The sequence below is a fragment of the Psittacula echo genome (assembly GCF_963264785.1).
Source record: "Psittacula echo genome assembly, chromosome: 1".
Taxonomy (NCBI): Eukaryota; Metazoa; Chordata; class Aves; order Psittaciformes; family Psittacidae; genus Psittacula; species Psittacula echo.
The window spans coordinates 82,766,395-82,779,015 of record NC_137735.1 but is presented as its reverse complement, the minus strand read 5'-3'; the positions used below and the strand labels follow the sequence as shown (position 1 = coordinate 82,779,015).

Below are 12,621 nucleotides of genomic sequence, written 5' to 3'. Positions count from 1 at the left end.
GAAATATGTTAAATAACTGACATCAGGTAAGTGCACATGAAAGATGAGAGCCACGGATAAGTGCAGTTTGTTGCTTTGAAAGCATTATGCTCTTCAGCTAAACCAGCACACTCCACTGCTGCACAAGTATGCATGGACATACGCATGGACTGAGAGTCAGGCTTCTTTGGCCTGGAGAAGGCTCCTGGGACACGTTACTGCAGCCTTTAAGTACCTTGCCGACAAGGAATCTGGAGAGGGGTTAGAACTGGATGAGCTTTAAGGTCCCTGCCAACCCAAACCAGGCTGGAATTCTATGATTTAGTGCACTAGCAGCACATGCAAGCAAACCAATTAATCAAGAACTAAACTGTGCCATCAAGATACATGCAGAGAAGCTGTACTATCCTGTATCAGGAGCACAGGTACACAACATTAATAGATGACAGGTACCATACAGTGCACAGTATCTCCACCCTTTGCTCAGTTAGCTCTTTAAAGAATGAAGAGTTGAAGTGACTTGAACCAGGTCACACGGCAAGCCCTGGAGGAAGAGCAAACTCAGCTACATTGCTCCAACAGCTCCGGTCCATGTGCTTCCAAGAGAAAGCCATCCCTCCCTCACGAGTTGTACCACACTCCAGCACGCCACATGCTCCTCCTTGGCTACACCGCACACACACGCTGGGCTGCAGCTCAGTAGATCATTCACAGGACAGGAGAAAAGGAAAGCTACCATCTACCACTACTGCCTTCCCCAGCAATAAGCCATTTCCTTTCACCTGAGACAAAGTCCACAGAGGCTCTGATAACACTCAGCAGGCACAACCACCAACCCCACAGAGGCAGCACAAGACCTTGTGAACATGCAAAGCCAGAATTACTTCCATTCTGCAGCCCCTTACTTTCCTGTGGCAGACTGGCTGTGGTCAACCACAGCTTTTGCTGCTAATCCTTACTACTGCAGATAACTCTCAGTAAAGGGTGCCCTCACCAAGGTGCCTATGCATTTTGCATTCCCTGCTTCATGATACAACTTACCGGACTGTGTGTGATAAAGCGCTCAGCCAGGCATAGACCAAGCAGCCCCATTCTGGAACATGAGTAACTCGGATCTCACTCGCTTCAAGAAGGGGGAAGAAGAATGAAAAACAAAAGATAAAAGTCAAACAACAAGGCCTCTTTCAGGGAGCAAGGCTACTGAAACATTCCTTCCTCAACAGCAATACAAGTTAATTCCTTTGCTCTCGAATGTGTTCCATGCTGGCTTACAAACAAGCAGAAGTTACTGCACTATACGAAAAGCTTGCTAATAACAGTTTTTCTCAATCGTTACCATAACATAAGCAAGCCTTGCCCTACCAGACACACAAGAGACAACACAAGGCACCCTTAATCTTTATTACCTCGTCTGCCACTCTTACGTCATCTCCCGCTTTCCCTTCTAAGTAGCTACAGGAGAGTTCATAGCGAGAGCGAATCACATTTAACACCAATTCACACACTCCTCCGGCCTGCACAGCCGCTTCCCTCAGCAATGCCCAGACTTTGCTATTAGCAAGTGGGAAACAAGCAATAAAAACCACCTAAAACCAAACCTACCACACGTAAGACCCCAAAACTACCACAGGCCACTGAGGAGGCCTTGGCACCCCCCTGCCTGCTACACCGCCCGGCGCACAGCACCCCTCAGCTGCTGGGATTCTGAGGCCCGCTTCCCGCCGCAGCCCGCCCCTCAGCCCTAGGACCCCGGTAACCAAGAGCCCCACCCCCGCCACGGGTGACCTGCGGGCTGGACCGCGGTGGCGCTGACCTTGGACGTGGCGGGGCCGCGCCAGAGCCTGAGGAACGGCTGCCCACGAGGCTGACAACGCGGCAGCAGCACCCCGGTCCCCTCAGCGCCGCAGCCCCACACCGAGCGCTGCCGCTGACAGCTCGCGGCCCGCTTCCCGCCGCTGCCTGCGGGGCCTGGCAGCGCCCCGCCCCGGTACTCGCGGCCTGTCCGGCGCGGCGCCGCGTTCACCACGCCGGGACCCAGAACAGCTGCCGGTGCCGCCGCCCCGGCCACGTGCAACTCGATCAGGCCACCAAGCTGCGACTTGCTTGGACTTGCAGCGGCTCCCATCGCCCCGCCCGCCCCTCTCGCAAGAGGCGGTGCTTTCCCGAGATTGCGTCTCCGCAGACGCTGCGCATGCGTTTTCCCGTTGCCTCGGAGGACGGTTCGTGAGACGAGCAGCGTGGCCGTGGCTCCCGTTCGTGTCCTTTCATTCTCGTTCCGTGCCCTGGGGAGGGCTCTGGCTGCTTTCATCTCTCGTTCGCTCCGCGCTGCGTTTGGTGAGGACTGCGTGCCCGCTCCTCATGAGGTGAGCGGAGCGGAGCCGCTGAGCCTCAGTCAGCCCTGGTGGCAGCGGCCGCCTCTGCGGTGTCTGTGATTCTCCGCCCGGGAGCTGCGGTAATGGAGGGTTCCGTGTTCCGGGCGTGGCGCGTCCCGCGGGAGCCTTCTCCATCTCCGCGGTGTGGGGAGCGCTTCCTGCCCTCCCAGCCGGCTTGTCGGAGCGCTTTGCCCTGGCGTTACTGCGGGGTGCGAAGTTGCCTCCTCTCACTGGCAGGACCTGCTGTGTCCTGTGCATCGGCCAGGCCTTGGGCACCTTTGTCATCTCTTCCAAGGGTTAGGAACGGCTGTTTCCTTTCATAGTTCTTAGAGGCCGCATCTGAGCACCCTCGTCCACTCCCAACTGCTCAGCCCTGTTCTCTGTTGGGATCATAAGGCTCATCTCTGCGCCAGAGCCAAAGCGCTTGATTGTCTCCTTACACAGCCAGACCTTGCTGTTCAAAGAAGTAAACAGAGGTGAACCTGTGTTATACAAAGCTTTAGACATGCTATGAATGCTTTGCTGGTGACGAAACACGTTAGTAAGCAAGTGCATTTGGCAGCAGGTAGAGCAGTGGAGGACTGGAGCTGCCAAGCCTGAGCTAGAGTGCAACATGAAAATCTGTGTTTGGGCAAGGTTACTGCTTAGCTGCAGTAGCACCAAGTTGGAATTAATGGAGACTTTTATGTTCATTTTATTGTTAAATACTCGTGATGTTAGCCACACAGACTCTGGTTTCTCCTTGTGTGCAGCAGTTTGTCACTGGACCTGTCTTTGTGGTGACAGAGATGGCTTTGAATTTACAAATGGAACAACTTAGGCTGCTTTTGTGTCTTTTGGAAAGTCAGAGGGGAAAGTCAGAGGGAAAAAATGGGCCAGAGAGAGATGGCTCAGCAAAAGGGCTTTGGGGCAAGAAGAGGTAGCAGGGAAGAGCAGAGCAAGAAGTGAGACCATAAACTTCCTTGCTCTTTCCAGTAACCGCCTCCTTCTGCAGAGCCCTGTGAGCTTGCCTGGCTGTGAGCAGCTTGCTCTACACTATGTAATGATGCAGCAAATCTGCTGTAAACACCTTAACAGCAGGACACCAGACTGCTTTCATTGGGTTAACTCACCGGCCTGCCTGGAGTTAAGCCCACTCAGTTGTTTATTTACACATGTATGCAGCAAGCATCACGTTAGAGAGTGTCAATGAGTAATTTAGGAAAACCACAGTCATGTTTGAGCAGGATTGGCCTTCCAAAATTAGTAATTTGTGGGAGTATTTTTCTATGAAAAGCTCCTGATTTGCCTCAACATTTTTGTTTGGAGCAGGCAGAAATTACTAACAAATTCTGCTTAAAGACCAGAAATTGTGCCACACATGAAGCAGAAAAAATGCAACAATGCTCAGACTTTGCCCATTTGATGTCTTTAAAAGGAAGAGCTCAGAAGTTTCTGTTAGGAATTCTGCTGACAGCCATACTTAACTGTTACAATCTGCAGTCGGGGTGTTGGTGGCTCCTGACTGTAGGGTGTTAGGAGATCTGGCCAAGGTCACAGGGGTGGCCTGTGTCAGACACAGGGTGACCATCAACATTTGAAGCTCTTGGGACAAACTTGGTGTCATGCTATGTGTGCAGTGCGCAGCCAAGCTCTTGGAGCAGTCAAAGGCCATAAGCTTTACTACAGTGGAAAGAAAAATACATTCTATTGAGTACTAATAAAATGACAGTGATGTCAAATAAAACAAAGACTGCTTCCAGGTCTGACAAGTCATGTTCTTACTGAAACAGTTCATGGGTCTGAAGTTTTCCTGAGTGAGGAACAGCTTTCTAACCTGCTAGTTCAAATTTCGTGGTCATTTATAAAGCAAATACATGTTCCCAGCAAGGAAAATTGGCAGCCTACAAAGGAAAAGGATGACTAAAATTGAGAAAAGAACACGTAAGGTATGTCAGCATCCTGGAGGCCAATTTATTCTTCTTTGTTGTAAATTAGAGGTGTAGCCATTAACATCTCAAAGAGAGCTGGCAGACTGAGGCGAGCAGAGGTGTACTTGCCCAGTTGCTTTGCAGGGGATTTGAGCCGTAATTTTTCTCTCTTTCAGGAACTGTGTGAGACTAGGAGTTAAAAACAAGGATGGGCCTGGCTGGAGGGGGAGCAGGGAGTCAGCCCTGGAGAACAAGTGCAGGCTTGGAAAGGACAGAGCACACAGAGGCTAAGAAGTTTTCTTAGGACTTTTTTTTGAAGCAGGTAGCAGTGCACAATTAATCCTGCTCAGAAATCCCTTCTCAACTATTCCAGATAGTTCTGTGCTTTAGGAGCTCTGTTGTTTTCCCTTCTCAAGATTACCTTGGAATTCTTTTACTGCTCCTCCATTCAGCTCATACAGGTTTATAATGTATGCGCCAAACTCTTTGCTGCAGCCAGGGAGGTCCTGGTTAATCCATTCAGCCAATTCTTACCTTGGCTATATACGGCTTGGTATATTGAATAGTGGTTTCTATTGTTCTTGGATAGCAAGATCAACTTTCTTTTGTCCTAAATCCATTCTCACAGCAGAAGAGATTAACACTTTTGTTCTGATTAACTTTATCAACCTATTAGCTTGCAATTTTAGTATGTTGTATATACTGTAGGTGTTCAAGGAAGGTATTAAAATATTAGCTAATAAAGCAGAGGACTTCACCAGTGTGTATTTATATTGCTTTCCAAGCTGAAGAAAGGTTTTACTCTTCCTAGTGCTTGACTCCTAGTGGAAGTTCTTGCTATTGTAGTTGTTTGCCACTCTAGTTTCCTCGTATTTCTGGAAATCTGTCTATAACTGTTAAAAGAATTGTAGTAAGGTGACTAGGGACAGATTTAAAGAAAGTGTTGGAGGGAGCGTTCTTTTATGCCTTTTTTTAGATTCTCAGGAAATATAAGTGATTTTGTGGGGCTGGTTTCATGAAGTTTTGCCTTTTTTGGTGTAAGCGTGATGAATTTCAGATGTAGACAGTCATGAACTACATGTAACTTGTTACAGGAGCAGCAGGTTTGCTCCTTGAACCATGCAGCTTTCTTAGCTTTTATTTATTTATTTACACATTTTGAAGCAGCTTGAATTAGGACGGTATACTCTCTTTAATATTCTTGTTTAGAGAGTGTCTTGCTTGACCTCATGACTAAGATGCTGAGACTCCACCTCAAGGTCTAACCCTTCTCTGTGTGATTAGGATCTGTGTTACAAGGAGGTTGTTCTCACTGCTTTGTTGTAAAGGATTCATAAAGGCAAATAGTGAAGTCATAGAATCATAGCATCACCTAGTTTGGAAAAGACCTTTAAGATCATCAAGCCAAACCATTAGCCCAGGACTGCCAAGTCTACCATTAACCAGGTCACTAAGGGCCTTATCTGTATGAGTTCTGAACACTTCCAAGGACAGTGATTCCACCACTTCCCTCGGCGACCTGTTCCAATGCCTGACCACCCTTTCAGTGAAGAAATTTTTCCTAATACCCAATCTAAACCTCCAGTGGTGCAGCTTGAAGCCATTTCCTTTTGTCCTACTGCTTGTTACTTGAGAGAAGAGACCAACCACCTTCTCTCCATCCTCCTGACAGGTAGCTGAATAAAGTAGTAAGGTCTCCCCTGAACCTTCTCTTCTCCAGACTAAACAACCCCAGTTCCTGAGCCATTCCTCATCACACTTGTGCTCCAGACCCTTCACCAGCTATGTTGCCCTTTTCTGGACTTGGTCCAGTACCTCAATGTCTTTCCTGTAGTGAGGGTCCCAGAAATGAACACAGGATTTGAGGTGCAGCCTCACCAGTGCCAACTACAGTGAAATCACTTCCCTAGTCCCGCTGGCCACACTATTTCTGATACAGACCAGGATGCTGTTGGCCTTCTTGGCTGCCTGGGCACACTGCTGGCTTCTGTTCCACTGACCATCAGTCAGTACCCCGAGATCCTTTTACACCGATCAGTTTTCCAGGCACTCTTCCCCAAGCCTGGAGCTTTGTAAAAAAATTCATTGCATAAAAGCAAATCTTGCTCGGTTGATGTTGTTTTACTCTGTGGTGTATTTGAATTTGTACTCTGAGAAACAAAAGGACCTGTACTTTTGTATTATGCATGTTCTGTAGAATCTAGTCTTCCTCTCATCCTATGAACTGGGTTAAGACACTGCACATTTTGTCATTCCAGAGACTGCATTGTCAATTACCTCTTAGCCTGGAACAGCTTGAAAAAGTTTTTGTTACATTGGATGCTGATGCCAATGGCTCACTTATGCTAAAGGAATTCACCACAGGATTCAGTGAGTTTTGAAAGCATGCCTCCTATATAGAGCTTTATTCATACTCTGTACACTCCATATCAATAATATATCATTTTGTCTTAACAGTACACTTAAGACTGCACATAGGGAGCCAGACTATTCCCTAGATATAGCAGATATATGCAGCAGATGAGGAAGTGGTCAAATTATGTGAATAAAGGGCTCCAGGGTCTTTCTCTCCTGTGTAAGATGGCAAGCCATGGCACAATATGAGACATACAGTATAACCATCTGAATTAAACCTGTTTTAAGCCGTAGAGTAGATCTATGAACAAATTTTGAAAAATTTCCAGATCTTGCATTTTGTTTCATACCACATCGTAAGACCTGAGAGATAATTAGGATTAATGTAAGACAGTGCTGAAAACATGTTGATACCACTATCGTTACAGCTGTGGGAATGCTTTCTATAACAAATTAATTCTTCAAGTGATGTTACTTTATTTCAAAACAAAACAGGATGAGGCAATTATTATTCCTGCATGATGGGAGCTGTTAAGTTCTTTGCAACTGCCTACTTTACAATAGCACTTTTACTGTCATGTTCTCTGTGTTTGTGAAAGGGTTGTTTTCTCCCCAGCTGTGAGGCTCCAGAAAGTATGGCAATATTAGTTAGTGAGACTGTTAGTTTTTTATGCAGAATTAATTTTGTTCATAAATTTTAGCTCTGCTGACGATAAGCATCAGTTTTAAGCATTTCCTCCAGAAAACGAAATCTCTTCTATGTGTGAATTGTAACATTAAATCTCTACTTAAATACTATGTATAGGCCCAGCAAACAGGACCTTCATTTTTGTTTGCAAATCATCAAGTATTTGAAAAGTTAGTTCTTTTATGTCCCATGTCTCCCATTTTAGAGCTAGATCAAGTATCTTAATAAAGAATGTGTTTTAACCTGCAAATTGCCATTATTTGAAAATTAAACAATGTATTACTGCTTTTCTTTTCATAAGTGAGTTGTACATATTTCTTAGTTAAATGAAGACTATTTTTGTAAGTTAGTCCCTGCAAAACCAAGATTTTCGGTTAAGCAAAGTTGTAAGTGGCTGCCATCTCCAGCAGATCCAGAGCCTGGGGACTCTTCCTGCCCAGCTGCTGGAGCCCAGTCCAGAGACCCAGATGGATGTGGCCACTGCTTTCCTGTTTGTGGGTTCAACAGGTAGTGAAGTTAAACATGTATCCCAGAGACACCCACATACGCACACACGCAGACACACAAAGGACAGACACATTAGGCTACACAAACTGCCACACACAAGGTACTGCCTTCAACAGTACCTGCTTCAACACCTGTGTATAGGATTCTTATAAAACATAAGGCTAGACAATGTAAAGCATGCTTTATTTTAACCTGCTACACAGGATTGACATGTATTGACTAGGGATCCAGACTAGATAGTCATGCATTTGGCTAGATGATGATGTTGGTTTTCCTAGTAGAAACAGAAGCTGTATTAAATAAAGGCTGATTTAGAAAACTGAGGAATGGAGAAAGCAGAGTAGTGCCTGTATAAAACTTGTACTGCACCAATTAGTATGGGAGAATCCCGTTCATTCGTACAGAAGCTCCACCTGTTTGTTAATTTACTTGAACTCTTCAGACCAGTTGACTTCAGTAATATCTCTTCTTGCTTAGCCTTATGTTTAACTGAATCTGAATCAACTCATTTGTTAGTTCATAGTTACTTCTTATAATTAATTTTTCTATAGTATTCTCAACATTTACTAGAGCAAACACAAGGTAACATTGTGGCTAGTGAAAGCTTGCTGAGACTTTCATGGAAGTCTCTTACGACTATGATGTAGTGTCACAGACATAACCACAGCTACAGATGCAGATGCTTCAAGATGTACCTGATTTGGACTTATCCACGGTCACAGATGCTTCGGGGTGTCCTGCTCCCATGTGGACTCATCCACAGGTCACAGTCCTTTTGACTCGAGTTCACACTGGAGTTCCAGTTCATCCAGTACAGCAGCACAGAAACAGCAGCAGGATGGAGCTCTTTTGAGCTTGGAGGAGGTGATCCTTGAATATTAACCAGCATCCTTGGGCCTCTCTTTGCTTTAGGGTCTTATCGCAAGGGACTCTTCCAAGCAGATACTTGAAGAGGCCAAAATCTGCTCTCTTAAAATCCAGGGTTATGAGTTTGCTTTTCAAGCTCCTCCCTGCCCTCTAGAATCTGAGCTCCACCATCTCATAGTCACTGCAGCCAAGACTTTCATATCCTTAGCAAGACCCTCCTTGTTGGTGGGTATGGGGCCCAGCAGAGCACCTTTTCTCAGGAGGAAGTTATCATCAGTGCACTTCAACGACCTCTTGGTTTGCTTATGTCCTGCTGCATTGTCCATCCAATAAATATCAGGGTGTTTGAAGTCCTCCATGGGGACCAGGACCTGCAAGCATGAGGCTGTTCCTATCAGTCCATTGAAGGCTCATCCACTTGTTCTTCCTGGTCAGGTGGCCTGTAATAGACTCTCACTATATGCTCCTCTTTGTCTGTCCTCTCTTTAATCCTAACACATAAGTTTTCCATCAGCTCTTCTTCTATCCCCACACAGAGCTCCATGCATTCCAGCTGCTCTCTCACGTAAAGAACAACTCCCCTTTCTTGTCTTCTTTTCCTGTCCTTCCTGAAGAGCTTGTATCCTTCCATTGCAACATTACATTTATCCACATCTCTATGATCCAGTCTTTTTGTTATTAACAGAAATATCCAAAATAGGTGGAAGAAACTGCTCTAGAATTAAAATGCATGTTAGTCAAACAGAGGGAAATAAGTGTTAATAAAATGATGCTTTCTATATGAAGTTTATACAGGAATTTGAGGTGTGCCTTTGATCATGCAGTAAAAGGAATATTAAAATAGAAGGTACATTTTATCAGTACCGGAGGTGTGATTATTTTAGATTCCTCACTTCTACTTAAGCATACCAATAAGGCCACAAGCTTTATAAAGTGCTTGTTGCTGCAATTTATGTCTTTTGTTTATGGAGGACTGTAATTCTTCAGTATGTTTGTGAATGTTGTGTGAAGTATTGAAGGTTAGACATTAAACTGGGGAGAAAGTCAGGTATAGAACTCAGAAATCCTCTTGCCATGCTTCATCCTTTTGTTGTTTCATTATAATCCCTTTTCTTGTAAACAAGTGTAGGTTTTTCCCTCACAAATTGTATTTATTGTAAAATGTGATCTTTAGTATTTTGGTCTTAAATGACATTGTTTCTTATCGTAAGCTCTGAAAATGCTAATGTGTATGATTTCTAATTCTTAAGCCAGCTTTTTATGGAGCAGATTACTTTGAATAAGGAGATGATGCAGCAGTCAGAAGGTAAAACAGTCTGCCAACTTAAATGCAAAGAGAGCATGAGTGATGATGAGGATGAAGAATTCCAGTTCTCAAATCTGATGGATAGACTTGGAGCTAAGAAGGTTTTTGATGCGTGAGTCTTCCCAGCAATAGGTTGTATGACCTTTTATGATTCAGCCCTGGATTTAATTTTAACAGAATCCAAGATAAATGATGAGAACAAAGGCTGCTTGGTAACACAGTGATTCCTTAAAAATGAATTTTCTTGGCTGTCAGAAATTATAAAATGCCTTTCAACCAAAATTTCCAAGAGCAAAGCTATCATACTCCATGCGTACAAAATGTGTGTTTGTGCCATATAAAAGCTACACTATTAATCCACTGACCCACCATGGGTTTTGAACACAGATAATTACTAGCATGTAATCCACAGATGCCACTGATTTGCAGTCAAACAATGCATGATGACTGCTTTTTTTTGGCGAAGGCTGTGTTTGAAGTGCACCAGTTAGCCATATGAAAGAATGTTTTTTCACTTTTTTCTGCTTTTTCTCCCCTTGATGCATGATTGCATGTTGTGATCACTATGATAACACTACCTCTTCCAGGACCAGGATGACTCACTCTGAAACACAGAACACTAAAAATATCTCTAAAAGCTTCTTGTGTGTTGGCCTGACGTTCACTAGTCAATCACAATGATGTCTAGAGCAAAAAAAGCATGGGGCAAAAGTGGGAGAGAATCTGGACGGATAGTAAGAATGTTTAAAAAAATACATCAGTGATCCTTACCATTTAATAAAGTGCTCATCAGTGCTTCTTTTCACCCAACTGCCTGAAAACAGGAAAGAATTGATTGGCAGTCATCCAGGAAGGCTTTCATTATGACAAGACTTACAATGCATTTTTTTGAATAAATGTTATTTCCACCATTTCTCACCCATCTCATTATTTGAAAATCTGTTACTGCAAAGTAGCCCTTGTTTTTAATAAGCTTTGTGTTCTGACTAGTGATGCCCATCCCCCTAAGATGATGTGAACATTCATTGCAGCCTGAGAAATGTTCTCTCCTAATGAATCCTTTATGATCTCTTTTTTTCAGTGAGAATGATGTGAAACAACTTTGGTTGCAGCTGAGAAAAGGTGAATCTCATTTACTTTCCAGTTTTGAAGAGTTCCTAGTCAGAATTTCTTCCCAGCTCCAAGAAGCAGGTAATGAAAAGAACAAGTTGGAATGCGCTCTAAAAAAGTTAGTGCTTCTCTTTGTTGGACTCTTTATGTAGTTTTGTGACTATCTTACCTGTTATTTGAACCTTTGAAATAAACAAGGTATTATTTGAGGACTACAGAGAACATAGAACTATAGAGAGCTATTTGAGGACAAAGAACTGAGGACTGTAATCACAAGAATTCACATTATGTGAAATTTTTAGTAGTCATGAAGAGTACCAGTAAAATGATTCATAAGGCAGAACTGGCTGAAATTACCTTTTCCGGTTAACAGATTTTGTTGACTGAAATAATTTTCCAGATGTCTATTATTGCACTGCATTGCAGTTTTTAGACAGTATTAGCAATACACTTCTAGTTAATAAGTTTTATTTCAGAGGACAGTCAGATTTACCAGCAAATCTGGTAAATTGTCTGTGTGCTTTGCAAACATTTTGTGCAGAAAAGCTATAAATCCGGATTAACTCACCAGAAGAATGAGAGGTTTGAGATGTTAAAGCAGCAACAAAGCACTGATACCAATGAAAATGTAGGTAAATATATATATAAAAAACAAACATGAAATATAGTGAACAATATATATTGGTTTTATATATAAAAACATCTGTAATGTGAGTATATATATATAAGCAAATATATAAAACACATGTAAAAACAAATATATAAGAACTAAAAAGTAATAGATCATACTTTAATGAGTAGCTATCTAGAAGAGAAAAAATGTAATACTAAGTCTAAATAGAATACAAAATGATGCTTACAGTTGGAGTTCCCCTGTATTATTGTTATAAAGTGTCATTTCTGTATTTCATATTCTTACATACTGAGTAATAAAGTCAAATACATTGTAGAACATTTACTTCATTTGTTCAGCACCATGCTGGCTATTCTGAGAATGTGACAAGGCTTCTGAAGAAATAAAACACCTAAAAATATATGGTCATTAAAGACAATTGGTTTATATTGATAGTTTTTTCATCTAAGTCAACAAGTGTGATTTTGGCCTTCAGACAGCTAGTCAGTTGGAAAAGTATGAAGTAGTTGAGCTGTCTGTTTTAGACTAGAGATTATTTACAACCGTGTGTGGTGAAGGGTTTGTTTTGTGGTTTAGGTTGGTTGGGGTTTTTTGGTCAGACTCTTGTCAGTGTGTTTTGAGAACTGAATGAATAAATGTGTCTGTTTAATAGCTGTGATTAGCACAGAGGTGCGCTGAGTATACTGTCAACATTACCTAACTTTTCTGCCTGACCGGAAATTGTGACCTTAAAATGCATTTGAGTTTTATGCCTTTGCAGTAAAAAAAGGTTTTAGGTAATTTCTTCTTTCTGTTGCTCCTAATGACACCTCTAATCTCGGCACACAGGTCATTGTTTTATTTGCAATTCACAGCTGGAAGGAGTCAGAACTGTCAGAGACTGATACTGGTTT

General features: G+C 43.1%; 1 pseudogene across 1 annotated transcript in view; it reads left to right on the top strand.

The window, feature by feature from the left end:
* Nucleotides 1-2,434: 2,434 nt before the first annotated feature.
* Nucleotides 2,435-12,621, top strand: part of LOC308232957 (EF-hand calcium-binding domain-containing protein 4B-like) — a 32,698-nt pseudogene continuing 22,511 nt past the window's right edge. The window contains exons 1-5 of the transcript in view: nt 2,435-2,647; nt 6,520-6,635; nt 9,929-10,096; nt 11,066-11,175; nt 11,495-11,598. The product of the transcript in view is annotated as an EF-hand calcium-binding domain-containing protein 4B-like (transcript). The remainder of the gene's footprint in view (nt 2,648-6,519; nt 6,636-9,928; nt 10,097-11,065; nt 11,176-11,494; nt 11,599-12,621) is intronic.